Below are 10,074 nucleotides of genomic sequence, written 5' to 3'. Positions count from 1 at the left end.
CATATGGAAAGTTGTCAGGTTATAGTGTGAAAGGCCATAGAGCATGTCCAATATGTGAAGAGAAGACATCATATGAGCAGTTGAAACACGGAAGAAAAAGCGTGTATCTTGGGCATCGTAGATTTTTAAAGAAATACCATCCATATCGTAGATTGAGAAAAGCTTTTAACGGATACGAAGAATATGAAATTTGTCCTACTCCCTTAAATGGCCTTGAAATTTATGAAAAGATAAAAAATGTTAATGTGACTTTTGAAAAAATGAAGAAGAAGCAAACTGTGAATGAAATATGGAATAAAAGATCAATCTTTTTTTATCTTCCGTATTGGTGTAAGTTAGATGTCAGACACTATATAGATGTAATGCATGTAGAAAAGAATGTGAGTGACAGTCTAATAGGAAGACTTTTGAACATTAAAGGCAAAACAAAGGATGGTGTGAATGCACATCTAGATTTGATTGAGATGAATATACGAGAGGAATTGGCACCGCGAGAAGTTGGTAAACGTACATACTTGTCTGTAGCATGTTACACTTTGTCAAAGAAAGAGAAAACAAGTTTTTATGAATGTCTTAAAGGTGTTAAGGTACCACAATGCTACTCTTCAAACATGAAGAGTCTTGTATCTATGAATGATTTGAAACTAATTGGCATAAAGTCTCATGATTGTCACGTTTTAATGCAACGATTACTAGCAGTGCCTATTTGTGGAATCTTATCGAAAAATGTTAGGCATACAATCACTCGACTATGTTCGTTTTTCAATTTCATATGTAATAAAGAGATTCATTCTCAGAAGTTGGATGAACTTGAAGAAGAAATAATTGTTATCTCATAGTAGACATTTGGGAAGGTAATTATACCAAGTTTATTGTACCTGTTTTAAAAGGCAAGTGGGTTGACAATAAGATTGGTGTCAAATTGATGAATCAGGAATGACTTTTGTTGGCTTTCCAACGAAAGGTTATCATTCATAATGGCATATCAAGCTTCCCAAGTTTTCTATATCCAAGAACCTACATTTGAACACTGGTTTGTTGTGCTACATGGAAAAAACCAACATAATGACGCAGAAGATACAAACAATGACATTTGTGAGATTGAATCAGTTACAAGAACAACAATCAATAAGGAGTACGAGGATGTTGTACATGCAACTCGAAATGATCATGACGAAGGAATATACATTTGTATGTGCACGCGTTTCACATTTAGTTTTACAATATATAATTTTTATTATATTTCATATTCTTGATGCTTATCATATTTGTTTGATAACAAGAAAATGACAGATGAAAAAGTTCCTCATTCAAGAACTGGTAGAGAACTTACAAGATTAAAGAATATGTTTAAGAAGATAAATGATGGTAAAAAAAACCACTGACTATTGATGTCAACACTGGTGTGGCCACTGGGCCATATGCAAAGGAGTTTAGCAATTATCTCAAAGTACTTTCTCGTGAAAGGATCTGATACAAACCAAGCCAACAAGGAGATGACCAAGGATGCATGTTACCATTCACACTATAAGAAGTCATCTCAACATTTAAGTGAAGACCTCACAAAGGATTTAGCAGATCTCACCAGAGGGAGAAATGGACAAAAACCAGAGCATCTAATGTTCTTCCTGATGGTCTTCTTAAGAATAAAAAAAGTTGTAAATAAATTAGGCTCTTTAGGGGTCCAAATAGCAAGATAAGATAGAATAGGTTCCTTTAGCATAAATAGGAGTGATTATAGTGAAATGGGCTTGATCCAAGCCCACTTTTTCAAGACAAGGCACATAGAAGTAGGGTTTTTGACCTAGTTTCTATAAGAAGAGCCTACAGGTGCGATCTTGACCTTAGTCAACCCTCATTGGCCGCCCCTCCCTTATTTCCCAAACTACCCTTGCCCTTCTTGGCCACCAAGGCACCCATTCCTATAGATAGGGTGCCTTATGTTGGGTTCAATAGTGTCAAAGTTCAAGAGGGGGGGTGAATTGACCTTTTAAAATCTTCGCACAAATTCAAATTTTATCACAGTACACAGAGAGAATGTATTCTAAACAATTCATATTCTTGGATGAGAGAATGTTTTCTTGATCTCTTCACATCTTCAGTACCTTCATGAGTAACTTCCAAGACCTCCCATATCTCCTTAGCAGAACTGCATTGGGATATCCTGAAGAACTCATCCATTGTTAATGATGAAGTTATGATGTTCTTGGCTACAAGATCATATTGAGCCTTCTTCTTTTCAATCTCATTCCATTCAGATCTTGGCTTTGTCACTTCTTCATCCTTGACAACTTGCATTGGCACATAGGGTCCATGGACCACAACCTCCCAAATAAACGAGTCAATAGATTCCACGAAAATTTTCATTCTAATTTTCCAAAAAGCATAATTCATCCCATTGAACATAGGGGGTCTACTGACAGATGATCCCTCAGCAAAAATCACTTTAAACTCAGACATTATTGCAAACAAACTTGATTAAAATACAAGTCCTAGCTCTTGATCCCAATTGTTGGGTTCAATAGTGTCAAAGTTCAAGAGAGGGGGTGAATTGACCTTTTAAAATTTTCGCACATATTCAGATTTTATCACAGTACACAGAAAATAAATCGATTTATTTAGCAATGAACAGATTTATTTTTACACTGTTTATGTATTCAAAACGTTTATATCAGCCAAGTAATTCTTGAAGTTATGCAGATTAATTTGCAAGCTACACACACTGATTTTAAGAAGAAATTATGAAAAACAGAATCAGTGACCTCCAACTTCTTAAGCAAGTGATAAAGGTTCAATTACTACCTTGACAATCAATTGGGTAACCTTTCACAATCAACCTGTTCCAGTTGTATTCAACAGTTCATATATCTTTTTAACACAACCAAACAAATTTTCGAGAAAATAAGAACAGAATGAACAAGCCCAGAAAGAACATATTTATTTGTAATTGAATAGATTCAATTTTTAATAGATAAAGCAATAACCGACTGTAGGGAAGAAGAGAAATTGAACACACAATAATTATACTAGTTCATTCAAATGAGCTACATCCAGTCTCACCTAATCCAAGGTGAAATCCACTAAACAAACGTACCAAACACACTTACACAGCCACGGTTCTTGAACCCTACAAGAAACTTGACACACTAGCTGAAAAACACTATTCCAACACACACACTCTTCAAGAAACACTATCAAGAAGAGTTTACAACCACACTTTACAAGAAATTGAAATATGAAACGAATACACTTGATAGAGATTGCAGAAATTTGCCTTAGACCAGTAGAACAGATTGCTCACACAGTGACAACACCTCTAAACAAGCCTTAGAACCAACCAAGAACAAGCACATTTTGTGATTTGGAAAATCTTTCAAGAACACATGCTAATCCTCTGAAAAATCCTTATTTCTCTGTTGTAAACTTGTTTTCTCAATTGTCTTATTAACATTTAAACGCAGGAACAAAATCTCCTTTTATAGAAAAACATCTTATAACAGATTTTTAAAAAAATAGTTAAAGCTGTTATAAAAAGAACAGATTGAAAATAAAATGAACAGATTTATTTGCAAAAGCAGTTAGTGAATCTGTTATGTGAAGGAGACTTAGTCAAACACCCTAGTGCAAGGATAACACGTAAAAAGCCTTTTAATGGTAAACATGGCACCAGACTAAAAAGAATCTATTCATTTACAGATGAACAGATTTATTTTCAAAATGATAACAAAAACTTCTTAACAAGTGGAACACAGTCATTTTGATGGAATGAAGATTTAGTTAAAATACTTGATGCACAAACCATGATTTTCAGAAACACTAAATCAATGCATCAGCTTAAGAAAAAGAATCTATTCATTTAGAAAAGAACGTATTCATTTTTTATGTAGTAAGGATATTTTTGCAAAACATGTGAAAAACAGTTTGAGAAAACTTGTGCTTGCTCTTATCACATGGTCAGGGGTTACCTAGCAAAAAGCCTACTCTAAACAACCTCTAATACCTAAGACATTCTTAAAGCAAATGTAAATACAAATGAAATTTACACAAATGGCATCATCAAAAACATGTCTTGAAGGGGCATCAACCATCTTCAACACTTTACTCCATGTATTACATGTTAATTTTGATTAGAAAAGTTACTCTGCACAAATTGTGTGAAAAGTTTGTGAGGTTTGAATCCTCTTGGCTAGGTCTTATCTTGAGGAGTGTGAGACTCTCAAGTTGCGGCCCTTCACTCACCTTGGTGGCTACCACACCCCAAGTGGCTTGAACCACTCTTACAACCACTCCATAAGCTTCTCTTCCTCCACTCTTTTCAATTCATTTCCATTTCATATATGTCTTTGTCTTGAATTCTTGCTCTTGGTTTAGCTTTTGTTATATGCTTATGGTCCATCATTTGGTTCGGCCATGACCTTTATTGATGCTTACCTTAATGCCATTTCCATTCGACATTGCATTCCATCAATCACTTTATATTTATTTTTCATCTTTGCCTTTGCGAAGTGAACCTTCACACTTACTTAACCATTTGGTTCAGTTCGTGTCCAGTGGGAATCTTCCTTAGGTTCCACCATAAATTGCTAAAATCCAAACTCTAAGTGTGTGCTTGCTTTTGGGGGTGATGGAGGTTAAGGGTGAGGGTGATGGGTGTCACCCTTGTTTGCTTCTATGAGAGGGAGAGGTTGAGGGTGAGAGTGAATGGAAAGTTGAGGGTATTTAGGATCCTCTCATAATTGAAGAGAAAGCAGAGTGAGATGAGATGAAAAGACCATGGTGCCCTTCATACAATAATATTAATAATGGAAATTATTATTAATAATAATTTTGTGTGTGTATATATATATATATATAACATAACATAATTTAAAGAATCATAAATAATATTAAAATTATCTAAATAAATTAACTTGAGTACCAAAATTATATTAAATTAATAAAATGAAAAATAAAAAAATTATACTTACATTTAAAATTATATTTAATTGTTTATTTTTATTTTTTATTTTTTTTATAAATGAAACTTTAAATTATTTTAATTAACTAAAATGTGCACAAAATTAATAATTTTTTTATATATAAGGGAAAACTTGTAATCTTGCAATTTACCCTATTCAAAATAATTTAAAATACTCTTACAACCATCACATCACTCACGTATCTCAACAAACTTTCTTCACACATCCACTCTAACATACTGATCCGATCGGTCATCGGTAGTCGATGACGTCAGCAGCAGAGGACCACGTGGACCACTCGCAGGGTGACACGTGGACCAAGTGACAGAGAGATCAAGGAGACGATCGCCGAGAGCGGTGATCGGGGGTCAGTAACCAAGTGACCATCGACAGATCAAGCGGCAGAGACGTCAGAGGACAGATCATCCAGAACGGTGATCGGTGGTCAGTAGCCAAGTGGCCACCAACAGACCAGTTCTCAGACTAACGCCTGGGGGCAGAACGCGAGAAGCAACAGAGCACTGATCAGTCATCGGGTGCATTGTCATCGGGGTCTCGTGTTACACGCAGTTAAACTGGGACTGAGGTTCCCAGCGAGAGCGTTATACATGGACCTCGCATGAGCACATCTCAGTGAATCGCGCACGAGAGTGGCCTGAGGGAGCTAGTAAACTGATCAGTGATTGGTGACTCCCTCAACCCATTACGTGCGTGAAGGGTAAGTCGTCTACGCAGAGAGCAACGCTTGGTGAGTGTGCCTAGACCGGCCACACCTGGCGTTCTCCTGAGAGTATGCGATTTACCCAGATGAAAGAAATATGCTAAGTTACTCCGCAAGGGAGTAACTTAGCACGCAAAGAGAAGCGCTAGAGCCCTTCCAATAAGTGACACGTGTGTGGTTAGATGCGAGTCGCATGCCTCCACGTGTCATCATCTGAGAGGGGTGCGGTCCAGATAAAGGTGCACTCCGTACCACTAAAGGTACATACAGGTACAGACAAGCGCAGCCATGCGCAGAGACGCGCGGACACGCACAGACACCCACACTCTACTGATTCTGCAGGTACACTGTCTCAGAAAAGCATAACAGTGTTCTGACACATGCCAAAAAAGCATAACAGAATTCTGTTATGCCCAGAAACAGAGAGAGAGACATAAAAGAGAATCAGGGAGAGATGGAGGGGATACGAAAAATAGAGAGCAAGAGTTTTTCACACACACTACTAGTTTTCTCATTTGGTGGTTCTGTGGTCTAACTTGATCGTCGGAGTGCAAACGGCCGCTAGAGGCGCCGTCTGTGTGTTTTGCAGGTCACATTTGGAGATCCAAGAGAAGGTTCTGAGGGTGATTCTGCAGAGAACGCAGTCGCGTAGACAGGACAGAGAGTGCTACAAAGCGATTCCTCCACGTTCGAGTTGCCGGCAGGATCATTTGGCGCCCACCGTGGGGCCCGAGTGAATCGTGGTCCCATATACACCACAGTTTTGAAGCTTACCAGAGTTTTACCAACTTCTTTGATAGGGAAAGATGCCAAGAAATAGACAACCATCACCTGCGCCATCTGCTGACGAAGGAGCTGTGACAATGGCGCAGGTCCTGGAGATGGTGCGCACGCTGCAGGACAATGCCGCAGCGTCAAAAGCTGAACAAGAAAGGATGCAGACGGAGTTGGCCGCGTCGCAAAGCAGAACGACGAGCTGAATCGCGTCAATGAAGAGTTGAGGAGGACGTTGCAGGCGCAGAGGGAACACGTGGTTGACGAAAGGATGTCTAGGCAGTCGTCACCTCCAAGAGCGTTCCCCATGCCATTCTCCCCTGAAATCATGGGAACCATGGTGCCTCCCAACCTGGTGGGGGTGAAGGCGTCGTTCAAGGGGGTAGAAGACCCGGAGGCACATCTGACGGCGTTCCACACCCAGATGATGTTGTCTGGGGGCTCAGACGCTGTGTACTGCAAAATGTTCATGAGCACGCTAAGCGGAATCGCCATGGAGTGGTTCGTGAGCTTACGAGAAGGGCATATCACGTCTTTCTCTCAGTTTTCAAAGCTCTTCACTGAGCAATACATCGTCAACAAAGCACCTGCAGTGGTGTCATACGATTTGTTCGACGTACGTCAATACCAAGGTGAGCCGCTGAAAGACTACCTCAACCGCTCTGGAGCACAAGTGGTTAGACTGCCCAGCAAAGATGAAGATATGCTGGTGCACGCGTTTAAGAAGGGAGTGCTGCCTGGCCCCTTCAGCGAGTCTCTCATCAGAAGCCATCCCAGCACCTTGGCAGAGATCCGACGACGCGCGGTGGCGCACATAGTGGCAGAAACAGAGGTTTCTGAGAAGAGAGGAAGTGCTGCACCACCAAGACCGCGTGGAGGGCAAGGGAAACCGCAGCAAGCAAGGGTGCATGAGGCCAAGGAGGGGAAAAAGGTGCGGGAAAAACCTCGTCCCTATGCACCGGGCAAAGATCAGAGCAGGGGGCATGCAAGGGAGAACAATGTGCCCCCAAGATACAATTTCATGGTGGGATTGGCGGATCTCATCGCCCTTCCTGCTGTAGCAGCAAGACTACGTGTACCGGAGAAAACTGATAAGGTACTTGGTAAAAAGAAGAATGAGTGGTGTGAGTTTCACCAGGCCTTTGGCCACACACTTCACTCTTGTTTGGCGTTGGGTCATCAACTGGCAGAGTTGGTGAAGTCTGGGTTCCTAGCAGATTACCTGCGTGAGCCGCAGGGTGATCGCGCGTCGGGATCCCAGACCAAAGAACAGCAGCATGAAGTCCCTATACACGGGGAAGTGCAAACAATCGCGGGAGGCTTCTCTGGTGGGGGATGCACAACGTCACAGAGAAGGAGGTACGCTCGGTCGGTGATGGCGGTAGATGCGGTAAATGAGAGTCATTACCCTGAAGTAGATATTATCTTCAGGAAAGCTGATCTACGGGACGTTGTCCCGCACGACAACGACCCTGTGGTCATTTCCCTCATCACAGCAGGAAGACGAGTGCACAGAGTACTCGTAGATCAAGGAAGCTCGGAAGACGTCATGTTCTGGCCAACATTCAACAAGTTGCAGTTGTCCCCTGATCAGCTGAGGCCGTATACCGGGTGTCTCTACGGTTTTGCAGGAGATCAGGTAGAGGTGCGGGGATACATTGAGCTGAGGACAACGTTCACTGACGGAACGACGGCCCGCACTGAAAGGATAAAGTACCTGGTGGTGAACGCCCCTTCTGCGTACAACATTTTGTTGGGGAGGCCAACACTCAATAGGTTGGGCGCAATACCATCAACGAGGCACATGAAGTTGAAACTGCCGTCGATGGAGGGAACCGTGATAACCATCAAGCCGGATCAGGCTGAGGCAAGACGCTGTTATGAGAACAGCCTGAAGCAGAAGAGAAGTGTATGTCACGTCACCAGGAAACCACCACCAGGTGTGCGCGAAGAGCAATCGGTGGTTAGGGAGACACAGGGCGCTCAGAGGATGGAGAACGCTGCGGTGGGGGGCTTCCAGGTAGCCCAAGTTGAAGAAGAAGAGGAAGGCGCGGTCGCTCCTCGCGAGTCAGGGATCGCGAGGGCGGTCATCGCCAGCGAGAGAAGGCCCCACCCAGCTGAAGGATGGGTCGAAGTGGACATCGGGGGGAAAAAGTTCAAATTGGGGGGATCCCTCGTTGAAGAAGAGCGAAAGCTGATCGTTGGTGTGATCGAAAAGCACATGGGTGCCTTTGCATGGTCAGCATCCGACATGCCAGGAATCGACCCCGATTTCCTTTGCCATCGTCTGTCGATGGATCCCAAGGTTCGACCTGTGCGACAAAGGCGAAGGAAATTCAACGAGGAGAAAAGGAAGGTGATCCACGACGAAGCGCAGAAGCTCCTTGCTGCAGGGCACATCAGAGAGATCCAGTACCCCGAGTGGCTAGCGAATGTGGTGCTGGTTCAGAAGGCAAGCGGCAAGTGGAGAATGTGCGTGGATTTCACTGACCTCAACAAGGTGTGCCCCAAAGATTCTTACCCCTTACCCAGTATAGACGCCCTAGTTGATAGCGCGTCAGGGGGAATGTTACTCAGCTTCTTGGACGCTTTCTCGGGGTATAACCAGATCAGGATGCACCCCATGGATGAGTGCAAGACCGCGTTTATGACGGAATGGTCTTGCTATTGCTACAAGGTCATGCCATTCGGGTTAAAGAACACGGGGGCCACCTACCAGCGGCTCATGGATAGAGTACTCTCGCCCATGCTGGGAAGGAGCGTACATGCATATGTAGATGACATGGTGGTTACGTCCCGAGAGAAGAAGCATCATGCAGCTGATCTAGAGGAACTATTCACCACCATTGCCAAGTACAGGCTGAAGCTCAACCCAGAGAAGTGTATTTTTGGTGTGGAGGCTGGGAAGTTCTTGGGTTTCCTCTTAACAGGGCGGGGAATCGAAGCTAACCCAGAGAAGTGTGCAGCAATCGTGGCAATGAGGAGCCCAACGACGGTGAAGGAAGTGCAGCAGCTCACCGGTCGCTTGGCAGCCTTGTCCCGGTTTATGTCCGCTGGAGGGGAGAAAGGTCATCCATACTTCCAGTGTCTCAAACGCAACAGCAGATTCCTTTGGACACAGGAGTGCGAGGAGGCCTTCATCAAACTGAAGGAGTATCTGGCGAGCCCACCAGTCTTGCGAAAACCTCAGGTAGGCATCCCTCTTCGTCTATATTTCGCTGTGACGGAGAGAGCAGTCAGCTCAGTCCTGGTGCAAGAGCAAGACCAGACCCAGAGGCCTGTTTACTTCGTGAGTAAGGTGCTGCAAGGCCCTGAAACAAGGTACCAGGCCCTCGAGAAGGCTGCCCTGGCGGTGGTGTTTTCAGCCAGAAGACTCAGGCATTACTTCCACAGCTTCACAGTGGTGGTGATGACTGATCTGCCTATCCAAAACGTGCTGAAGAAACCTGATGTAGCAGGCAGGATGGTCAAGTGGGCGGTGGAATTGTCAGAGTTTGACATTCAGTACGAGCCCCGAGGACTGATCAAGGGACAGGTGTTCGCGGACTTTGTAGTCGAGTTGTCGTCGATCGCGACACCTGCAGAAGGATTAGATTTCCGGTGGGTGTTATCGGTGGATGG

This window comes from Phaseolus vulgaris, chromosome 11 (assembly GCF_051622355.1).
Source record: "Phaseolus vulgaris cultivar YP4 chromosome 11, ASM5162235v1, whole genome shotgun sequence".
In the NCBI taxonomy this organism is placed as follows: Eukaryota; Viridiplantae; Streptophyta; class Magnoliopsida; order Fabales; family Fabaceae; genus Phaseolus; species Phaseolus vulgaris.
This window is presented reverse-complemented; position numbering follows the sequence as displayed.